The sequence below is a fragment of the Castor canadensis genome, chromosome 13, assembly GCF_047511655.1.
Source record: "Castor canadensis chromosome 13, mCasCan1.hap1v2, whole genome shotgun sequence".
Classification (NCBI taxonomy): Eukaryota; Metazoa; Chordata; class Mammalia; order Rodentia; family Castoridae; genus Castor; species Castor canadensis.
The window spans coordinates 79,469,401-79,492,798 of record NC_133398.1 but is presented as its reverse complement, the minus strand read 5'-3'; the positions used below and the strand labels follow the sequence as shown (position 1 = coordinate 79,492,798).

The 23,398-nt window shown below is 42.3% G+C and overlaps 1 pseudogene; it reads right to left on the bottom strand.

Annotated features, from left to right (window-relative positions):
• Positions 1 to 19,133: 19,133 nt before the first annotated feature.
• LOC141415467 (mediator of RNA polymerase II transcription subunit 28 pseudogene) overlaps positions 19,134 to 23,398 on the bottom strand; it is a 49,734-nt pseudogene continuing 45,469 nt past the window's right edge.

Sequence of the window (23,398 nt, the reverse complement as noted above, 5' to 3'; positions counted from 1 at the left end):
CCACTTTTTTAGTTGAAGGACTGATTTGACGCACTTCTATGTCATATCAAAGAGGCTAAGAAGTACTTTGAGTTCCCTAGGGGAAGTGGGAGATACCATGTGAGCCTTTCGGAAAACCCAGCTCTCTCTAAAGGCACAGGGGGTGTGGTCATCCCAAATCCCTTTTGAGAAATGACTGATGAGCACTAAAGAAAATATAGCTCCATTCCCAGTCCCTGCCTTCAATACATGGAGATAACTCATAAATGAAAAAAATAATGCAGGAAAAGGTTTTCTTCTAACTGAGAATAGGTTAAGGGTCAACCCGTTGACCTAAAGTTTGAAGAAAGCAGCATCAATCAAGCAGAAAAAGAAAATGACCACTCAGTTCAGCACTTGATAAATTTCTTTTCTTTATGACCCACGTACAGCTTCCATCCTCCCTATGTTCTTTCCAGTGTCAAACGATCTTAGAAGTCCAGAGCAGCTGTCATCGCAGTATTTGGCCAGAGACATTTCTTTGATCACAAGATGACTTGGAAATTGGCAATCACTTTGAATATAAATAACAGAAACACAAATAGAAATTCTTAGTATGAGTTATTCTTCCCCAAAATATGCACAAGATTTTAAAAATTTTTACATGTAATGTGTTTGTTATTAAAAACAAATTCAGACAAGGATGTAGGGTTAGGTGTGGTGATGCACACCTGCAGTGCCAGCTACTTGAAGGCTAGCCTGGGGAAAAGTATAGACCGTATCTACACAAAAACTAAAGCAAAAAAAGGCTGGGGTCATGGCTCAAGTGCAGAGTGCTTACTTAGTAAGCACGAAGCCCTCTCTTCAAACCCTAGTAGTGAAAAAAAATAAATGAAGGCAAGTCCCCTTGTGTCATTAACTTATTGTTATGTTACATATGACTCCAAATCTGAGTGGCTGGAAACAATCCCATTCATTCATTAAGCTCGCTGGTCTGCCACTGGGCAGGACTCAGGAGGAATGCATTTTGGTCCCACACAGTGTCTGCCAGGGCAGCTTTCCCAGGGGCCGGAGGAGCCACCTTCAAGATGGTGGGCTCACCTAGAAGCAAGTTGTTTAAAATGTTAGCCAAATTTAAAACTATGCTTTTCCTGAAGATGGATCCTCTCCAGATGGTTTTTAAAAGAAAATGAGAGTTGTAAATAAAAGGAATAGCGTAGTCACTTACTCTATCTGCTAAAATACAATTTTCAAAAGTTAAAAACATGACTTTCATATACATATAAAGTGGACACATGTGAAAGATTTATTCATCTCATTCATCGGTTATAGTTAGTTTGTTAACACTGGCTAACGGGGCAAAAGTGGATAGGTAGACACACGTGAGGAATGTTCACGTGAACTAAGTAGTTACATAAATGCAAAAACAGACACTACTCAAAACCACAAACAAATATAATATTTGGAGTTCTCACTTCCACTAGTGGAAATCAGTTGTATCTGTACTGAACCATATTCATTTCTTGGGAAACTGCTTCCTTCCTCAGTCAATCAATCCACACATGCATGTATTTGTTCCTACCACAGAACTTGTTCGAATGAGTGTGTGTTCCAGGCCTAGCCAAAGGAACATCACATTTCTCAGGGACAGACAGAAAGGTGGCGTGTGGTCTAACTGCAACCCAAAAAACACAATGAGATTTGTTGTCAGGAACTTTTATGAGAACTGCCACATTTTCACAGTCACTTGAATTTGGAAGTTTGTAGGTCTGAACTTGCTGACAGATACCCAATCACCTCCAGAAGCTTGAAAAGAAAGAAGTATATAAGAACAGAGACAAATAAAGGGGAACTATGTCCTGGTGACTTTGAGCTCTGACTGAATCAGTCATACAACCAGATTGGAACCTGAATTCCAGAATTTTCCATTGTAGTAGTCAATAGATTTCCTCTTTGTTTTGTGTTTAAGCAGGTAAAACAGAAGCCGAATGATTCCTTGCAACACAAGTGGATGTTCCAGCTATGGCTGCTGCTTCTATGCTAGCCACTGAATGTACATTCACTCCTCTTGGCTTCAATTTGTCCTTCTGCAAAAGGAATAAGCAATATACAATTTAAAGAGTTATAAAGACTACATAAGGGGCTGGCTCAAATGGTAGAGTGCCTGCCTAGCAAGTGTGAGGCCCTGAGTTCAAACCCCAGGACCGCCAAAAAGAAAAGGAAAGAATCTACATAAATGAGAAATATAAACAAACCTTTACAAAGCTAAAGTAAAAGAAGTATCACATAATTTTTCTAAATTAAATTATATATAGTTCTAATCCCTCACTATGATTGGAAAATATGTGCTCCCTCAAATTCACATGTTGGAACCTAAGACTGAGTGTGGTAACTTTAAGGCATAGGGCCTTTAGGAGGTGATTAAGTCGTGAAGGCTCTGTCCTCACAAAAGGGACTAGTGCCCTTACAAATGTGCTCCAGGGAAGTAGTAGAAAGCACTTCCGCTTTCTACCATGTAGCACACGATGTTCACGTCTGTGAAAATGCAGCAATAGCCTTCACCAGCCATGGAATGCTGGCACCTTGATGTTGAACTTCCTGGCCTCCAGAACTATGAGTTTTCTTCCTTCCTTCCTTTCTTCCTCCTCCTTCTCTTTCTTTCCTTCTTTTCTCCTTCCTTTCTTTCCCTCCTCCTTCTCCTTTCCTTTCTCTCTCTCTCTCTCTCTCTCTCTCTCTCTCTCTCCTCTCTCCTCTCTCTCTCTTTTTCTCTGTCTCCTCCTCCCTCTCCCTCTCTTTCTTTCTTTCTTTTGATAGGATCTTTCTATCTAGCTCAGGCTAACCTCAAACTCGAAATCCTCCTGCTTCAGCCTCCCAAGTGTTGGGATTACAGGTATGGACCACCACACCTGGTGGAAACAAATTTCTACTATTTATAAATTACCCTCTGTGGTAATTTTGTTACAGCACATAAATGGATTAAGATGCATCCATTTCTGGGACTGGACAGTCACACATAGTAGTCACTGTTGGAAGCTCTTGTACTCTTTACTGGTAAAATCTATCCAAAGATGAACAAATCATAGTTGCTACTGTGTTGTTCATTGTCCAAGGCCATGTGCCTCACTCAAAGTCAGGTGGCTCCACAGTTCCTTTGCCAGTTAGGAGATCTAGAAACTCTGGTGTGGCTCCAGACACTGTGGTGTCTGATGGCCACTGTTCCCAAGCAACACATATGCTCACCCCATCCGAAGTCCTGCTGCATCCCAGGATGCTTCTGCATAGGAAATGGATGCTTGTGGATTCCTCTTCCACTTTCCTCGGGTCCTTGGAACTATTGCTCACCTCCGGCAACCGTTCTCTCTCAACCCAGTGCCCCAACTCCAGACTACCTCTGCCCTCTAAGGGACACCAGTCTAAACCTACTTCTCAATAAAAGCCCCGATAGACTTTCATAGCACATGCTTTGCAGCTTTGAACCTGTGACAGTTTTGGAGAGGAGCTCCAATGATCCTTACCACCTGGTGTTTGTGTCCTCGTGCAATTCCCTCCTGTGCGTGTGGGCTGGATCTAATCACTCACTTTGGATAAATAGCAAGAGTGATCCAATTAGCTTCTAAAACAACAGGGACTTCTGTCTTCTTTGCTTTCTCTCTCTTCTTCCCTCACTGCTCTGGGAACTCAGCTACCATATTGAGAGCTGCCCTACTCGGAATCCCATGTGGCAAGAAGCTGCTACCTAGGACAACAGCCAAGGACCTGAGGTTTGCCAAAAACCATGAACGTGAATTGGAACACAGAGGGATCATCCAAGGATACGCCTTGAGGTAAATGGAACCCTAGCCAATGTTAACTTCAGCACATAAGAGACTGAGCCTTGAAGGTAACTAGCTGATGACTGACTCACTGATGCTGAAATAATAAGTATTTTTTGTCTTAACCCACTAAGATTCAGAATAACTTGTTATGCAGCAACAGGTAACGAATACACCACCTCCAAAACTGGCAGCCTGGAATTTCCCTGGAAAGAGGGTAAACAAACCTATCTTTTTCTCTTTTTGAAAAATCTCCTCTAGTCAGGAGTAAAAACAATAAAAAGCTTGGTAAATAATCCAGTGAAAAACAAAATTTACCTGAAGTAATGTAGGTAGATACAACAGGAATCTTGACAGAGGGAAATTATCATCATCTATCATAGTCAGTCTACACTCAGCCCACACTGAAGAATGACCATGACCTCTAAGCTACATGATAGTCAACACCATCCCAGACCCTCCAACAAAGGAAAGAAATAGAGCAGACACTCATAAGAGCAGTAGGAAGGGGCCACAAGTCCCTAAACAGCCCCTTATACTCCCTAAAGAAACTCAAGCCTAGCCAAGTGATATGTCTCTGTAATCCCAGCACTCAGGAGGCTGAAGCAGGAGGGTCTTGAGTTTGAGGCCAACCTGGACTCATAACAAATTCAAAACTAGCCTGGGATATATAGCAAGACCCTGCCTTAAACAAACAAAAAGCCTCAAGCCTGACCTTGAGAAAATAACAACTAATTACAGCCTGGACTTCCAGGGCTAATGGAATTTCTAGATGAAAGTCTCTGAAATCTAGAACTCCTTCTCCTATCCTGGAACACTGCTCCATACCTAGACAGATATTCTATTGCACTTCTCTCAGTTAGAGCTTGTCCTTCAGGAATGTGATCCCTGTACACAGGACCTGACACCACAGAAGAAGCTGGGCTCTGGGGAGATACTGAGCCAGTCTACACCCACAAGGTGTCAGCTCACTCCTGCTCTGGGTTCCGTGAGAGCGGGAGTGGGCTGTGAGCCTTGCATTGCACGCCTTGCTGAGGACCCACTGTGGATAAGATGAATGACGGGTCTTTAATGCTGCACTGTGGGCCCTGGAAAGGGCAGAAAGGATTTGAAAAATATTTTCTAAATAAGAATATCCTCACCTTCCCACCATTACTCAGCCAACGAGCTTTCTTCCCTTCGCTTGTCCTTTTGTTATGGACGAGAGCTGGGGAATGGGAGGGAAGCAGTGCTGGACCAAGGCAAGACTGGGCCACCTTCCTAGACACTTCTTCTCTACCCAAGACAGGTCTGTACTAGCCCCAGTGGCTAATTCAGTCTGCCAGTCACTATGGAGAGAAGCAAACATGACATTCAGCAATGTTGTCCTATGGGACTGGAGGCCAGTCTCTGAGGTATTGAAAGCCTCAGCTGTAACTTTGGGACATGAAAAAGATCACCACAACAGCACCTAGGTTCTCTGGTCCTGGTTTTTCTATCTAATGTTGTAAGTGACTGTCTCTCAAATTCAATTTGGAAAACTCCAACCACATGGGGGAGATTTCTAGTTTCTGTTCTGACATAGGTGTATGGAATTTGTCTCTTTTGTCCACCAACAGGAAAAAAGTTAAACAAGGGCCAGACAAAGTGGCTCCACCTGTAATCCCAGCTACTTGAGGAGCAGAGATCAGGAGAACTGTGGCTCAAGGTCAGCCCCAGGCAAAAGTTAGACTACATTTCAAACAACAAGCTTAGAGTGGTAGTACATATCTGTAATCCAAGCTACACTGAAGGAAAAGGAGGTAGGAGGATCAAGGGCCAATGCTAGCTCCTGGCAAAAACATGAGCTCTTATGTGAAAAATAACCACAGCAGAAAGAGTTGGGGTGGGGATCAAGTGGTAGAGTACCTACCTGGCAAGTACAAGGCCCTATGTTGAAACCCCAATACTGCAAAAAAAAAAAGAAAAGTTGAACAAACAAAACCAACATTTCTATTTTTTGAGGAACTGAAGTCATACAGCAAACAGCTGTCCCCAAAGTTGAAGAGGTAGGCAGGCTGACACAGAGTCCTACAGGCTAGGCCACCTCCCCTTACTCCAGAAGCCCAAGCCCTGTCCCTTTAAGCTCCGTAGAAGGGTCAGCCATCTTGTTCCTCTCTGACCCTAATGCCCCATGCCTTAGGCATGTAATACTTGCTGTCTGTTCTTTCTTCTGTTAAAAAATAAATAACCACCGGATGCTGGTGTATCCACACCTATAATCCTGGCTACTCAGGAAGCAGAGATCAGGAGGATTGAGATTTGAAGCCAGCCAGGGGAAATAGTTTGTGAGACCCTATCTCGAAAGTATCCAACACAAAAATAGGGCTGATGGAATGGTTCAAGTAGTTGGGCACCTAGCAAGCACGAAGCCCTGAATTCAAGCCCCAGTACTGCAAAATAAATAAATAAATAGCTGCCACTTTCTTGAGTTTTACCTCCAGAGGCCCTGCTAGGTTCTCACAGTAAAGATCAGCATTCCCTAGTACTTCCAGCAAGAAAGGAGGAGTAGCCATACTTATTTTTTCTTTATTATTTTTTTTAGATAGGGTCTCGTTATGATGTCCCCAGACTGTCCTCCAGTGCTTGAAAACCTCCTGCCTCGGCCATGAGTGCTGGGATCACAGTTGTGGGATTATATGCCTGGCTGCCGTTTATAAATATACACAGATCGTTCTGTCCTCAACAAAACCCACCCTCAAGAGAAATGAGAACCTAAGCAACCAGAAAGAAGTAAGGTACCCAAGGCAAGCCCACTCTAGCCTTCTTGTCTCATCTAAGAGGGGGGTGAGGAACTTGTGAAGGTCACAGCTCAGGGGCACAGGCTCTGAGACAGCCCCATAGGCCCTACCTTACTACCTCCTCAATAGATCTCCCGTGTAACAGCCGGGGAACAAACTGAAAGAATCCTTTAATAAGTTTCTAGAGACCACTGAAGAAGTCTCTAGGGAGCCCAAACACAGGGGTGGCCAAAACAAGAGCACCAGATGAAAATTTAGTCTCTGACACCTTCAGCTACAATAGTCAACTCAGCCTAACACCTGCCAGATACCCAGAAAACTTCACACCAATAGGCTATTTAGAGCAGAACCTTTTATGGAATTCTTCCTGTCTAGCTTTCACCAAAAAAAAAAAAAAAAATTGCAAGGCATCCTAAAAGACAAATAAAAAGATGTATAGTATTATTGAATCAATTACTAAAAGTAGAAATTAGTGTTCCAGCCGCCAGGCTTTGCTTTCTCCCTAAGCCTGTTCTCCCTGATAAGGACTAAAGGTGACTTTTCTAGAACTGTAATCCAGAATTTCTAGCAGTAAACAGTTTAAGGTGATAAAGAAATCTAGGAGAAAGATCTGAAGGTGTGCTCCCTCCCCTGGCCGGGAGCTACTAGCACAGATGTGCTAGTGTTGTATGCTATAACCTTGTGCTACTGTGGTAAGTTGTAACCTTGTGCTAGTATGATATGTTGCAACCTCCCAGCAAGAGGCTAACTGCCACGTCTGCTTTTGTCCTTCCTGCTTGCTTGCTTCTGCATTCTGAAGCAAAAAAACCCACAGCCTTGAGCTTCGGGGCTGGTTCCATTTTTGGGGAGATCCAGGTGCCAGCCCACTAGCATAATAAATCTTCCTTTCCTCCAACCACCTGGGTTTGAGTCTTGTTCTCACTGGTCTGACATTCTTCCCACAACAAAGGGAGCCAGGATTAGCCACACTGCCCTAACTTCTTCCTGCCTCTGAGGATAAAGGCAGCAGCCTTTTCATTACATGTTCATCATGTCAGGTGCTACACTTGGGGTGTGAGGTTCTTTCTGCTTCCCTGCTAAACAGGAGTACCACTTCACAGGGATTCTGGAGAAACAATAATTTGAGAGGGTTCAAACAAATCTCTCAGACAAATTACTAGATAATAGTTAAATGTTCGACATACTTTCAAGATTTCAAATCCCTTCCTTTTTTAAACACAGGCGATCTCTTTAAAAAGAAATGGAGATGGACAGACAGATGCAGAGCTGTAGGTATAGAGCTATAAGGGTATATGTCATATGTGGACATTAGATCAAGGGCAAACACAACAAGAGGATTGAATTTTGAGCACATGATAAAAGCGAGAGCACACAAGGATAGGTAAGACACCCAAAAAACTAGATAGCATTTGTTGCCCTTAACGCAGAGAAACTAAAGCAGATACTTTAAAGCAACTGAGGCCAATAGGAGAAGGGGACCAGGAACTAGAGAAAAGGTTATTTCGGGAAGAAATAATTTTGAAGGAAACACATATGCACAGGAAATTAATGCGAGTCAACTGCCTGTATAGCTATCCTTATCTCAACTAGAAAAAACCCTTGGTCCTTCCTATTATTGCTTATAGTCTCTCTTCAACAAAATTAGAGATAAGGGCAAAATAGTTTCTGCCTGGTAGTGAGGGGGTGGAGGGGAGAGGGAAGGGATGGGGAAGGAGGGGGTGGGGGAAAGGGGGAGAAATGACCCAAACATTGTATGCACATATGAATAAAAGAAAAAATAAAAATAAATATAATTGATGTTTGTAAAAAAAAAAAGGCATATGTATACATTCTTTCTATTTATTTAGTTTTTGTAGTGCTGGGAAATGAAAGCCAAGGTCTTTCACATGCTAAGCAAGCACTTTACCCGTGATCTGTGCTTTCAGCCCCTACATATAGATTGAATAAAATTTATGATTCTTATAAGGACCTTCTGATATACAGAAATCACTCATAAGTCTGAGGTTTTAGGTCACATTGGCATAGCATTTTTACTTAAAGGAAAAGCAAAACTATCTCTTTGGTCATATCACAGTAAAAATCAATCTAAAATAATTGTCTAACTTACTGTGTGACTTTGGCTTGGCACTTGGTGGCAAACAGTTTTCATTCATTTTGCTAATATTTCATAGTTGAGTGTGGTCGATAACACTGAGCTAAGCTTTTATTCTTGTATATTACATTACAGACATTATTTTGAACTAAATGCCTACACTAAGCTCCAAAGAATCAAGTAAAAATCAAAATAGAGTCACTTGTGCTAAAGTTCCATGTCACCAAACTAAAATTGAATACAGGCAAATGTCCCAAACAGGACAGTTTCAATTGGAATGATAATGCAGTCCCCTCAAGCTTAATCCCTGCACTAGAAAGATAACCTGCAGTAACCCCTGTTAGCCAGTTATTTTTCTATAGTTCCAACTCCCTGTCCTTGCCTTACAAGGGACTTTCAAATGACCAGTGGCATTCTGTTTTTTCTGCTTCTTCCAATCTCTCTCTGCCTTATAAAACCAACCTATCAAAACATTCATTCTACTTTATCGAATGAAGTTGCTGCCTGATTCTACAATAAAAAATAAAACCAATTAAAAATCTTTAAAGTAAATCATTGAAATGTTGTCCTTAAGAATTCCAACAGAACACATGGAAACTTACTGTGTAGAAGAGAGAATGTATATAAACACATGATCTTAAGTGACATCACAAGGCGGTGCAATATGATAACTAAAGGCTAAATAAATTAGAGAGAGGGTGGTCCAGGCCCAGTGCCATCACTGACTGCATAAGGGACGCTGAGCATATTTCCTGAAGGAGCTCATTTCTTTATATTCAAGAGAGGGCACTGGGAGGTTGTAGCTCACTTGAAGAGCACTAGCCTAGCATGCATGAGGCCCTAATTCCATCCCCAGCACTGGAAAAAGTAAAATATAACATAAGTAAAAATGAAATGCTTCAGTACTGTCTCAAAGGGCCTAGCTAATTACATTGTGTTAAGGGAGGCAATGTCTGTTAACAGAGACAGCTGGATAGAGCAGAGCTTCAGAAGAAGTAAGAAGAATATCTGGCTTGTCATCTACCCACTGTGTTTCATTGGGTTGGAATTAACCCCATTTCCAGCAAGGGCTCCTCATGTATCAACAGAACCACTTCCTTCTTGTCAGAGTGATTAGCCCTGGGCCAGTGACTAGCTACAGGCTATAATCCTAGATACCTAGGAGGCTGAGAGATCAACCTGAGCTCTGCCAAACCCCATCTCCAAAAATAACCAGAGCAGTATAGACTGAAAGTGTGGCTCAAGTGGTAGAGTGCCTGCTTTGCAAGCACAAAGCCCTGAGTTTAAACCACAGTCCCATGAGAAAAAAAAAAAAAAGCAATTAGTTTAGAACCAAGCATAAGGCTTTTGTTAGGATTTCTGGCACGCAGATCTTCTCCCTCCTGAACACTGGGAAGGCTGGGAAAGCTGCAGCCATTTACAAGAGGAGCTAACTGGACCCATGTGGAGGACAGAACCAACACACAGGTAGGAAAACAGCCAGAGGTAGGATCAAACCTTCTAGAAGCTTAAGACTTCATGAGGCCAATCCTTGAAGGATAAGTATGATTTGGACAAAACAGAAGAGCAGAGAGAATGTTAGTAGTTAGATAGGGCAGGACTCTGGGGGAGCATGCAGCATCTCAATACTGGCACGTTCAATTGTTTCACTCTCTTCTCTTTGCTTGACTGAAGCAGAGAATTTGTACTCATTCCCTAGAGAACATCTATACTGTGTGAATATTGATCCTATGGTGGAGACTGCCACATGGCTTCTGTTTAGAGCATGACATCTTCCAGTTGCCAAAGTCCCCTTGCACAGTGGATGAATAGTAGATCATCAACTACAGGAGAGCAGGCACAGAGCCTTTCTTAGCTCGGGGTCTTCAGAAGAATGGAAGAGTCTAAGCGAACTGGTTATCTTTTGAATTCTTCTTCTTTTTTTTCTTTTTTTTTTTTTTGTGGGACCAGGGTTTGTACTCAGGGCTTCACACTTGCAAAGCAGGTGCTTTACCACTTGAGCCTCACCTCCAGTCCATTTTCTCTGGTTATTTTGGAGATGGGTTCTCTCGAGCTATTTGCTTAAGCTACCCTTGGACTGTAATCCTCCAGATCTCAGCCTCCCAAGTAGCTAGGATATAGGCATAAGCCACCAATGGCCACCTCTCTGTCTTTTGAATTCTTGACTGGGGAGAAATTATCCACATGGCATAGATAAAGCCAGAGAGATAATGCTGTGCTGTGCCTTTCTTTATGAATTCCCTTAAGGAATGCCTCTCTCTCTCTCTCTCTCTCTCTCTCTCTCTCTCTCTCTCTCACACACACACACACACACACACACACACACACACACACACAAAACCTAGCAGGCAGAACAACGTGCAGTGGCACCAGGTCTGTCTGGCTTCAAACTGTGTCAAAGTGTGGCTATAAGTCTCACTTCTCAAAATGTGGCTTGTGGTCCCACAGCAGCAGCCTCTAAGAAGAGGGACAGCTACATAATTTGTGTGCTGCAGTGCAGAATAAAAATGAGGGCACCTATTTAAAAAACAAGAAAAAACCATCACCAAACATACTAAAATAATAAGCTTTTCCTTTTTCTCCCACAGTCTCTCAACTTGTCACAGTATTTCAGACTTGCTGTTCAATGTCATTCTGAGTACAGAAACGTTTTAAATGACTAGCATGGATTTACCATCCATCCTTCTACCCATTATTTATTTCTTTTGAGATGGAAGTCTTAGTTTGTGGCCCAGGCTGGCCTGAAGCTTGTGATTCTCCTGTCTCTGTCTCCAAAGTTACTAAGATTATACGCGTGCACCACCACACCCATTTGAAGCAATGCCAGTTCTAAATTTGAACTATCTGGACATTTAATTTGCAGTGCAGAATTGTTGAAATAACACAACATGCATGTTGTGACTTGTGCAAACATATGTATTTTGTTTCCACCAGAACAAGGAAAACATTGAGCAAACTGACTCTACTGTTTTTTAGTTTACAATAAACACACATTATGCTGCAGTCATTGCCTGTCTGCTTCTTGATGACTGAATAAGGATGGATGAGTAAGAAAGGGAAAGGGGTCTTTTCTTTTGCGCCAACATTTTCAGCCTAAGTGATCAGCTAGTATGGAAAGTCATACAGAAGGATATGACCGTGTTCCTTGATCATTCACATTTCCTGTAATACACTGTTTCTGTGTTCAAAGCTAGCTCTGGTGCCCATGGTAAGCATGGCCTCTCCAATGGTCAGTGCCCCCAACCTTCCTAAGTCACAGCTCTGGCAAACCACTCACTGTGTACTCAACATGGGGTGAGCTCAACCCCCAGCCAAACTACACAGAGAGCATCGTCAAGAGTCTATGAAAGTAGTGGACAAGACACAGCTCACCACCCGGGCTGCACTGCAGTCTCTTCTAGTCTCCTGCTGACTGTTGCCCATCAGCCTTTACTTACAAAAACAGGTTCAAATTTAAATTATCAAGCATTCGTGGGCTAAGTACACAGGTAAAGTATGTGATTAGAACATATGAGGAGGCCCTAGGTTTAATCCTCAGAATGGAAGGAAGGAAGGAAGGAAGGAAGGAAGGGAGGGAGGGAGGGAGGGAGGGAGGGAGGGGGAAAGGGAGGGGTGAAGGGAGAAGGAAGGAAGGAAGGAAGGAAGGAAGGAAGTCGCTGAGTCAGAGCTGCAGCTTAACAAGAACCCCAGGTGCAGGCTGGGTGGTTTGTGTGTGTGCTGAATTGTGGGAAGTTCTAGTGTAACATGGACCCCTGCTGAATTGTGGGAAGTTCTAGTCTAACATGGACCCCTGGTTCCATGCCAACTCTACTCCATGGTACAGAAGTAAAAGTGTCCCCCTCCCCCTCCTGTCCTACCTGTCCCAGCTGCCTCTCTTCCCTTTTTTGTGTCCTACTTCAGCTCTCCATATGTCACCAAACCCATTACTTGCTGCTGTTCTGAAAACCTATTTATGAGGCTCCACTCACATCTCAGGTTTCATTTGCCTTCCATCCATCCAAGGCCTTTGTATATTCATACATCTTTTGCAAGGCACAAACCACAAAGAGGGTCTAGTAGAAGCTTTTTCTTTTAAAGGCAGAGTTTAGGGCAGAGGCAGAGCCCCCAAAAGATAAAAGCTTTGTTAACTAACGTGTTGATGTTAGCTGTAGTTGTAGCTGAAGTGCCTTTATTACTGAGAATTCACAAAGCACAATCTTGTTTCCCCTGTGCTTACTGCTGAATTCCATCTACTTCCCTACTTTTGCTAGCTTTAAATTTCCCAGAGTGGATAAAGATTCACTGCACTCTTCCTTAACTTTCTGTTTGAGAATTTTCATGTCAAAAAATTAGAAACATAAGGACAAGGGGTGTGGTTTAAGTATAGAGCACTTGAGGCCCTGAGTTCAATCCCCAGTAATGCCCCCCTCAGAAAAGTTAGAAAATAATAGCCCCCTCTGAAACACTTTAAAAGAAGAAAAAGAGGAGAGTGGAAACTTTAATTCACTTTGACATTCAAGAAGTTTCCAAGAATAACTTGAGACAAGAGATCAAGTCAAAATTAAGAACTTTCACCTTCTTGTTTCACTTTCAACCTCAAAAATAAAATAGAATCAGCCCTTAGCTAAAACAGAATTGGCCTGAGCTTGTGATCCAAGCTCTTCTACACCTCTGCTGCTAGCCAGGAGAGTTTTTCTTGCACAGTAGTGGATCCCCTTCTTCTGTGCAGAGAGTGAATTTAAAAAGAAAGTAAAAAGCAAAAGGAGAGAAATCTGGGTGTGGTTTTATACATCTGCAGCACATGTTCAAGGCCAGCCTGGCCTCCACTGCTGGATCCTGCCGCAAAGAAAAGTCTCAAGAGGCTAATAAAATGAGAGAACTGAATCTGCAAAGACAGCTCCTAGGCCTGAGTGATCCAGGTTCTTGACAAATTAAGCAAAGAATGGGACAAAACACACAGAAGCAGAAAGCAAAGCATAGATTTATTGAAAGTGGAATACACTCCCACAGATGAGAATGCACCTGAGTGAAAAAGCTCATGGCCCTATGTCCTGTTTATGTTGCAATTTAAGGTGGAAGCTGGGGCTGAGGGAGGCTGAGAGGGGGCTGAGAGAGGCGACCCTCTTATGGTTGACAGTTTGATTGACAGGAGGATGTTATATAACTTATTTTTGACTGTGCATGTCCCTACCCATAATGCATTCTGTTATAATTCCATACCTGAGGTGCAGTCCATATGTATGAAACTAAATTTAAGTAGGGGCTTCTCAGAAAGTCATTTGAGGACAGATTGCTCAACACATGCATTTGTTCCAGAAATTTTCCCTCTAAGCAAACATCCTTACCATGATGCAGCAGCCTCTGAGTTGACCACAAAAAGGGGGTTACAAGGTCCCTAACCAGATGTTTCCTGATGTGGGGAGGGCATGTCCAAGGTAGAACTTGAGGAGTGTCCTAAAGCAGTACTTGAATTAGTATCCATTTACCCCTTCTTGGCCAATCTACATTTCTCTATCCTTTTACGGGTGGGGAGATGAAGGAAGCAAGACAGAGGTAATTGGGGGGAGTATGACTCATTCATCCTGAAAGGGGAAAGGGGAAGACCCCACTCCCCACATATTCTCCTCCATCCCAACCAAGGCAGCAGCCACAAAGAAACACCTGAGCAGTTTGCTGCTTATGGTTGAGCTTTCCTGCAGTAACTGTGTGCTGTAAGGTATTTCCTTATAAATTGTCCTGCTTGCACATTGATTGCATTCTTTTTTGGATCACCAGCTCAGGACATTTGGTAGCATGAGTGATGGGGACATTTTAAATTCATGGGAAATACAAAACTCCCTTTGTGGGCAATGGTTTCAGCTACCGCCTCAGGTAACAAGAATTGAGCTAAGTTTTCCTTCTTTTCCTTTCCTTGTCCATTGATTCTCTGGCCAAGGGGCTATCGAGTAGCCTGGTGATCCTCAGGCCAAGGGATAGAGGAGGAGATGAAAAGCAAGCTAAGTCACCAGATGGAGAGTGGGACTGTGTCATTAGGAGGCAGCTGCATTTCCAAAGCCAGATCAACATCAGGGTCAGAGTTAAGTTCTGCATCAAAAACTGAAGGCTGGAGCTGTAACAGGAGGCGAGGTTCCTACTTCCTCATTCCGTTTCTCTAGGCCTGGATCTAAGAGGATCAAAGCTGGAAAACCCTCACTGTCTGTACTCAGAGGTCTTGCCCTTACTTCTTTGTTCAAATACTGTTTCTGGAGTTGGGGACGGCTCAGTGGTAAAGCACATGCATAACATGTGTGAGGTCCTGGATTTCATCCTCAGCACCAAAAATAAGTAAATAGGATTCAATTCCTTTTCTGCCCTTTATTATGTTTAATTTCTCTCTGAACCTCAATATCTTCATCTGGAAGATAGGGATAATATTATTCCCTGCCTTATTGGCTTTCAGAGAGGAATCAGTGAGAGAATATATGCAATACCCTGACAGCCCAGGGCACACATTGCTTAGTAAGAAAGATTAGTAATGGTAGTAGTCATTGTTTTAAAGGGGAAGCTGTTACCCAGACATCCAGCCTTTGATATTTCCAAAGAATATAGGGGAAAAACATCATTGAATTAATAAGTGCCATTGGCTCATTTCCTACACAGCCTGAAGGTCTGGTGGGCAAGCTATAGCCCTGGGTGTGGGTAGGTGGATCCACACCACACCCTCTATGAGCAATGCTTCTTCTTCCTTCTTGCCTGTTTCCTTCTCTTCTGCTCATCTTCTGCCCATCTCTTATCTCTGTTTTTGTTTGTTTGTTTGTTTTCTTCTTCTTCCTTTCCAAAAAGCCCCATCAGCTCCACTGTTTGCTTACAGAACAACTATAGGAAGTCATTTCATAGAGCTGGAGGTGTGGCTCAAGCAGTAGAACACCTGCCTAGGAAGTGCAAAGCCCTGAGTTCAAACTCCAGCACTGCCAAAAAAAAGAAAAAGAAGGCATACTACGATGCTGAGTCCAGTTTATCTTTCCAAGGCAAGGACAGCAATGGAGCAGGTGTTTTCTGAGCCCCTTTGGAAGTCAACAATCTACAACTTTCTATTTTGTCCTTCTCTTTTCTTGGCTCCCTTAACATGTGTAGAGAAGTTTTACATTTCTTTTTTTCTTCTGAAGGCTAGATAATTTTAGTCTATAAAATAAACTGACAATAGATTAACAGGGGAAATGAATCCAACTTTATTCACATGCAGTAAACTCAGAAGCCATACATACACAAAGTATGAGATTCAAAGTAAGGGTCAGATAACTAAAGTTCAAATAGTATTTTGAGCTACAGAAAGAAATAGGAGCTTGAGGTTGCTGGGGGATGGGGCAAAGGGAGGTGACAGTGCAGGTCACAGAAGGGTCAAGAGAGGAAGATGCTCAGAACGAATTTGTCTTAATTATGTAGATAAGTCCTCCGGTAGCAGTCATCAGAAGGCCACTGAAGATAGTGTCTGGTAGTAGGCCTGGTGTCAGACCTTCAAGCTGTTTCCCGTGGAAAAGATATTTCCGAGCAAATAGAAGATCAGACAAAAAAACAGACAGAGGTCTGCAGGCAATTGGTTGCTAGATGGAAATTTCTTCTTACTAAAGGTCAGTTTCTCAGAGTCATCCCTGTGTCTACAGTCCCTTTGAATGGCCACCTGGAAATATCCTAGTATAAAACTGGGATAGTGGCTTGGTACCAGTGGCTCACACCTGTAATCCTAGCTACTCAGGGGGCAGAGATCAGAAGGATATGGGTTCAAAGCCAGTACCAGGCAAATAGTTCTCGGGATTCTATCTCAAAAATACCCAACACAAAAAAGAACTGGTGGAGTGGCTCAAGTGATAGAGCATCTGCCTAGCAAGTGTGAGGCTGTGAATTCATACACCAGTACTATCAAATAAATAAGTAAAATTTTAAAAAATAAGAAAAAATCCTGAAGTGATATATTCTGATCTCCCTCAACTCCAGATCCTACAGGAAAAAACAGCAACAACAAAAAAACGGATGGATTGAGCTTGGGTCACATGCCTACCAGTAGAAGTGTGGCAAGGTAAGAGAAAAGGACAGAAATCTTCCTGGGGCTTGAGCTTCCTTAGTGGAAGACAGGACCTGGCTTTGAAATCTCACCATGACTGCATGGTCTGTGGAAGAGGAGATGATAATTCCCTGAAAGGAATCAGAAGGAAAGAATGGAAATTGGAGTCTGGGTGGAGCAAAGGAACAAACTACTACAGCACTGTGGACAGAACGAAATTGAATTATTCTCTCTCTCTATTTGTTCATGTATTTGTTCATTCATCTCTGCATGAATCCACCTGTGAATGTCAAGACCACAGGAAATGCAAACCTTACCTGAACTTGAGGATGTTTAGGAGTTGTCATACTAAAATGTGTATTAGAATATTTTGTGATACACTCAGGACAAATAGGATTCATCCAGGGAGCAGAATGGATCACAAGAACTAAGTTGAATCTATCATCGAGGTCAACCAAGTCCTAAAGGAAATGGTTTCATAAGACCAAACCAGGCAGAAACCCCTAGGACTATGAGTCAGCCCTACAGTTCTCAACTCCCTATTTCTTTCCATAGCTCAAAATGCTACAGAACTTTAGCTACCTGGCCCTTTCTTTGAATCTCATACTTTGTGTATTATGTCTCCTGCATTTTTCTGCCGATTAGTACATTTTATGTTTCCTCCCCTGCCCCTGTTGAGCTATGGCCTGGTTTTTTTTTTTTTTTTTCTTTCATTCTTTGGGGAATATTTACAAAGTCTGGCACCATTTTTGACTACCACAACTGGGGATTATGGGAAGTGCTATGGCATCAGCTTGATGGAAGACTGTGACACTACCAAACATTCTACAATGTATAGAATTATCCTGACCAAATGCCAATAGTGCCAAGATTGAAAAGTCCTTAGCAATGGACAGGGGCCTTTTAGCCCAATTATCCTGACAACTTTCATTGTGTCAGAATGTTCCAAAACTTCAGGCAACATCCCCAGCACAGCCCACCCCACTACTCCAAGAAACATGAGATTCCAGAAATATCCTGGTTCACACCCTATTTCTCTAGGAGCTATCATTTGACCACTCAGTCAATCAGTGATCAGGAAGAATTTATCAATAGCCACATAAGTTGAGCAATGGAGACTCAACAAAAAGTCAAAGTAGGGAAGAGGTACTAATACTTGTTAGGTGCTTACATGTGTTCCAGGCACAGTGTTGAGGTCTTCATATATTGAATCTCATCTCAGCTCTCACTATACTAGAGGTTGGTGTTATAGTTCCATTCTACCTTTAAGAGAAATAAGGATTTGATTTAAGTTCAAGTCTGTTTTCCCCAAGGCCCATGTTTTTTACCTCTATTTGAGGGTTGGCCATTTGATCCATGGGTCATATTTTGCCCACTGCCACCTGGTTTTATAAATTAGATTTTTTCCAATATTCACAACCATTCTGTTTTTGTTTTTGTTTTTTCTTATGGTGTCAGGGATCAAACCCAAGGGTTTGTGCATGCTAGACAAGTACTCTACCACTGAGCTACCTCCCCATCCCACACCCATTCTTTTACTCTATAAAGACAGAGGAATACTGGCACCTGAAACACTAAGCCTTATAAAGACCAAAATGTTAATTAACTCTCATATATAGAAAAATTTGCTAAGCCCTTGTGTTAGTCAGCTTTCTATCACTTTAACAAATACCCAAGGTAATCGACTTAGAAAAGGTTGATTTGGGCTCGCAGTTCCAGAGGTTTCAGACCATGATCAATTGGCCCCATTGCTTTCGGCCTATGTATGAGGCAGCCCCATATGACACATGTGCCTGCTTCATCATGAGCCAGGGAGCCAGAGAGAGTGTAAAAAGGGGACCAGAGTCTCACAATCCTCTATGAGGGCATGCTCCCAAAGACCTGAGGACTCCCCCTAGGCCTACTTCTTAAAAGTTCCACCACCTCCAAGTAGTTCTACCCTTGGGGACCAATCATTTCAGACAATGGCCATTAGGAGACATTCAACATCCAAACTGTAGCACCAAAGAAATATACCCTACCCTGTTTCTCATACCAGATTCCCCACCCCTGAGGCTTTATTTTGTGAATGTGCCACTTAGAGTTTAGATAGGGGACCCATCCTTGAGTGTCCTCAAATCATACTTGCATGTAGTCTTTTAATATGCTTTTTTCAGAGCTGGGTCCGGAGTATAAAATCATTGATGGCTGCTGCTTGTATCCAAGATCATGATATTGGCCACTGATTTTAGGTCTCATCATCATATACTTTCTAAGTTTCAACTTGTAAAGACTATAAAACAAATAATTTAAAAGAGTTAACACACTAATTTTCCAACCATTTACATCAACATGACTATATCTATACAGTACTTGTCAAGAATGGTAATTACCTACAGCTGAATTTGGTGTTGATTATCAAATTGTCCTTACGAATGTAAGTTTTATCAGGAGAATCTGAGGAGTTATCTCCCTTCTGGGTAGAATCAAGGGCCTCTTCCCTTCCTATCTTGTTTCATACCATCCTCTAATCTCTCTGTTGCCCAGACTCTGTGCACCAGGCTGATTATGGCCTTGAATTACACCAACATAGCAATTGCAATACATGTACAGCTATGATGAAAGGAAAGGAAAACCACTTCTCACCTCCTTGTTTCCAGTGACTCACTAACTGCTAGTGATTTTACCTTCTAAATTGTTCTCCAAAGTGACCTCTCCCCTCTTTCCCTACTACCATTGCTCAAGGAGTAACCATATGTTGCATTTCTTTAACCTCTTAAGTGATCATCCTGCCCTGGACTCATCTGTTCTAGTACATTCCCTAAACTATTTTCTAGAAACACCTATGAAAAACTCAAATGTGGGATGGTAGAGTGGCTTAAGTGGTAGAGTGCCTGCTTAGCAAGTGTGAGGCCTTGAGTTCAAACCCCAGTACTGTCAAAATAATAATAATAATAATAATAATAATAATTCAAATGTTACCAATGTCTCTTCATTGTCTAAAACTCTACAGTGGCACCTAGTCTCCTTCAAAGATGCCACAAACTCAAGAAATGTACCCAAGCATAGCTGACAAGTATTAAACAATGAGTACTGAGGCCTGGGGTAAGCTAGAGAGCTCTTGCCCTGCTTAGACAATCTTAGATTTTATTCAAACACTGTGCCAGCCATAAAAGCAATATTTGCAGGCAGAAAGGAATTCATGAGCAGTGAAGTTGCTACCTCAGGAAAGTCCTTTTCTCTTCATGACAGAGAAGTCTTCTTTGGCCTGAGTTCTACAGTCAACTCATCATCCCTCTACAACCTGAATTCCACGTCAGGCCCCGGCATCTCCATCCACCCATTCCCCCTGTAGTTCATGCCTTCCTGCTTCTGCTCATCTGCTCTGCCCAGATCCTATTTATTCTTTTTTTAAAATTTGACAGATAACTTTTGAATTTAATAAAGAAATGGCGATAACTTGCAAATACACTTTAAACATCTCCACTAAGCACCAAGTAGGTCAGTTTCCAGTCTCTTCACCAAGAACACCTTTATTATTGAAAGACTGCCCAAATTACAGTTTACTTAGGTTTTTAGATCAGAAATATAAGGCTGGCAACCAGAGCTTCTAATTAGCATGAAACAACCAGGCTAACACCTCATAATGTCAATAAAAAACAACTTTTAAAAGCTTGTTTAACATATATGTTCTAATTGAGGGGATTTGTTGGCCTCAGACAGGTAATTATAGGACTACATGTCACATATTTACACAAGCACACAAACAAAACTGAGCAATAACTATCATATATAAAAGATAAGTAATCCATGGTCTTGCATATTCAAGGGAAAGAACTCCTGACTGTTGTGGGCATAGAATGCAGTGAGGGCTCAGAGACAGATTTAATCACTAACCCACAAGGGAGAACAAAAAAAACAGTCTGGTGGAAGAGAGAAATAAGTCCTGTGTCCTGGAACAGTGGTGGAAAGGGCATTTGGAAGCTTCATGGTCCTGGCGGAGTCCAGGCCAGACCCAGTGGGTATCACTGTGTGTGAGGAGGGGCCAGAATTCAAGACTGCAGAGAATAAGGGACCAACACCCTGAGCTGAATAGTGGAGTGTTTGTTTGGGTAAAGGGATGCTATTTAATAAGAGGCTGTAGAAAACAGGGAAAGGAAACGTTCATCCAACAGGGCAAAACACCTTCCCCAGGCAGAAATGCCACATGTTCTTTGTGGAGGCTAAAGAGCTGAGGACCATGCTGCAGGTCACCCCTCACCCTGAGGCTCTTGAAACCAAATCCATGGGCAAGAATCTTCCTTAAGAAAACTGTCTCTGCCCCACAAGCAAACAAAGCTCAGAAATAAAAAGGATGATTTCAGTAAGTTTTAACCCTTCACACATCACCCGTGCCCCAACTGGCCCAATCAGTGTTGGGCAGACAGGATGGGTTCGTTCCTTGTACTGACTCATTCCTGAAGAGCATAAAAGCATCTAGCCCATCATGAGCCTAATACTCTCCCCTCAGCATGAGCAAATAAACACCACACAAAATATAAACTTACCCTAAATAAAGCCAACATCAACTTAAGGATCCTGCTGTAGGATTACCACAGCAACCTAGCATATTTTAGCCCTTTTCTTACTCTGCATGGCTCTGGAATCATTCCATTGTTGCATTAAATTCCTCTTTTGGAGGTGGTTTCAAAGTCTTGAAGCACAGCAAGTTTAAATATTTTTCTACACAATCTTGGATGGGTCATTATCATAAAAGGTCTATAACTCAACTCCTTTCCCCCAGATTCTCAGACTATTATAACTTTTTCTTTCAGATCATAACAAACTAATCTAACAAATGGAAACACAAAGAAGTGAAGTCATACAAAAATGAATTTAAAAATAAGCAAAACAAAACCAACAAAAATATTTTAAAACCCAATAGAGAATCTGTGTCTCCACATTAACAGTCTAAATTTTGCTAAAGACAGAACACTTACTTGGTTTATCAAAGCTATAGGCCTTGTATTAAGTACTGGAGGAGTCAGCACTTAGGAAGCTGAGACAAGAGGATGAAGAGTTTCAAGGTCAGCCTGTACTACATAGCAAGACCCTGTCTCACAAAAAAAGACAAGAAATTAATAGTCCATAAAAATAGGGGGAAAATTCCAGGTGGCAACATAAAACTACATCAACTCGTTCACCAGCAAAGAGTTCTTCCAAAATACCAGGTCCATGAAGAAGCATGTTTGGTAAAACAGTCTTCCCAGGGTCGCCTTGTAGGCCAGACCGACCGCCCTTAGCTCTGCTTTAGAGAAGCAGGGATCGTGGTGGATGACTGCTCGAGGTGGGTGAGGGAGCCCATAGGAATGTCAGCTGGCTTCTTGTGCTGCACGTTGTCTTCCAGCACCTGTTGCCAATCTTCAGCTTGGTCAAGTCCTTCTGGGCCAGCAAGTCTTTCCTTTGCAATTCATTCCTTAGTTCTGAGAAACTCTCTTTGAAAATTTGCTCTGCTTTCTGGACAGACAACTGCAATCTTTTTTTTTTTTTTTTTTTGTAGGAAAAAGCATTCAGTCTGTCTTGCAATGTCCAGAAACTTCTGAATACACCGCTAGGCACCAGTTCAAATTTCTTCCTGATCAGTGTCATCAACATAGTCCTGACTCACAAGAGAAGCAATGCAAGGCTCAGATGATGACTCTACCTTGTCCTCCAAGGTACTGTTAGAACTTCTCTGAGCTCCAGGGGCTGCTTGAAGAAGGCAGACCTGACTGGGGAGTCCCAGAGTAGGTGGCAGGGGGCCCAGTTGGCTGCTCAGAGAACATGCCACCCAGGTCTGGAATGGTAGGGAGAGGCCCACTGCCTTTATTCTTTATTTAAATCTCAGGAAGTTTTCAAGGATCACCAACTCCCTCCTTAGATCAGCCTTTTGTGTCCTTGTAGAATTTTATGCTGTCTTCTATTGTTACCGTGACTGCATTATTTTAAAATTATGTCTTTACCGTGGTTTTGCAAAGGAGCATTAAGTCCCTGGAAAGCAGGGGGGATGTGGCACCTGTGCATAATTCCCCATAATCGGTGTCCATAATAACCACTCACCACATATTTGCTGAGCCAAAGGCTAACCTGAGAGTCCAAAAGATTTTTGAACCCAGGAGTCATTTGTTAGCTAGGGATTACCTAGGTAGATCACCCAATTATTCTTTCTAGACAAAAGCAGCAATTTCTTCAAAAGGTTTTCATACAATAAGATTAAAGGAGTGTGCATGGGGAAATAACACAGTGCCTGGCATTTGAATGAAGTTCCGAGAGCATAATGCTTTAATGGAACTATATCAGAAACGGCTCAAAACTGGCAATGAAAGCATAGGTTGCCTTTGCCTCCCTGGCCACTGATCTTTCTATTGCTTCGGTGTAAACGCACTATGCTGACATTCTCTCCAGATTCCTTTTTACAAACCCTCCTTCCATCACGATGAAAGTACCTCATCAAGTTCCTAAATCAGGTGGTTGTGGGAAAAATTCTCTCTCTTTTTGGCTTTCATTAGCTGCCTTCCACAGAGGCAAATGAAATAAGAACTTCTGGTGAAAGTAAGCTTGGTGGTAGTGCTCAAACGGTAGAACACCTGCTTTGCAAGCATGAAGCCCTGAGTTCAAAACTCAGTCTCACCAAAACAAATGAACAAAGAACAAAATGCTACCTAAAAATTAAGCTGTGGTGTTCTTATAAAGGCTATCTTTGAGGGGTATGGACTGAAAGGGTCTGGAGAGACCCTGTGCGGTGTTGGAACTGCTTCTATCT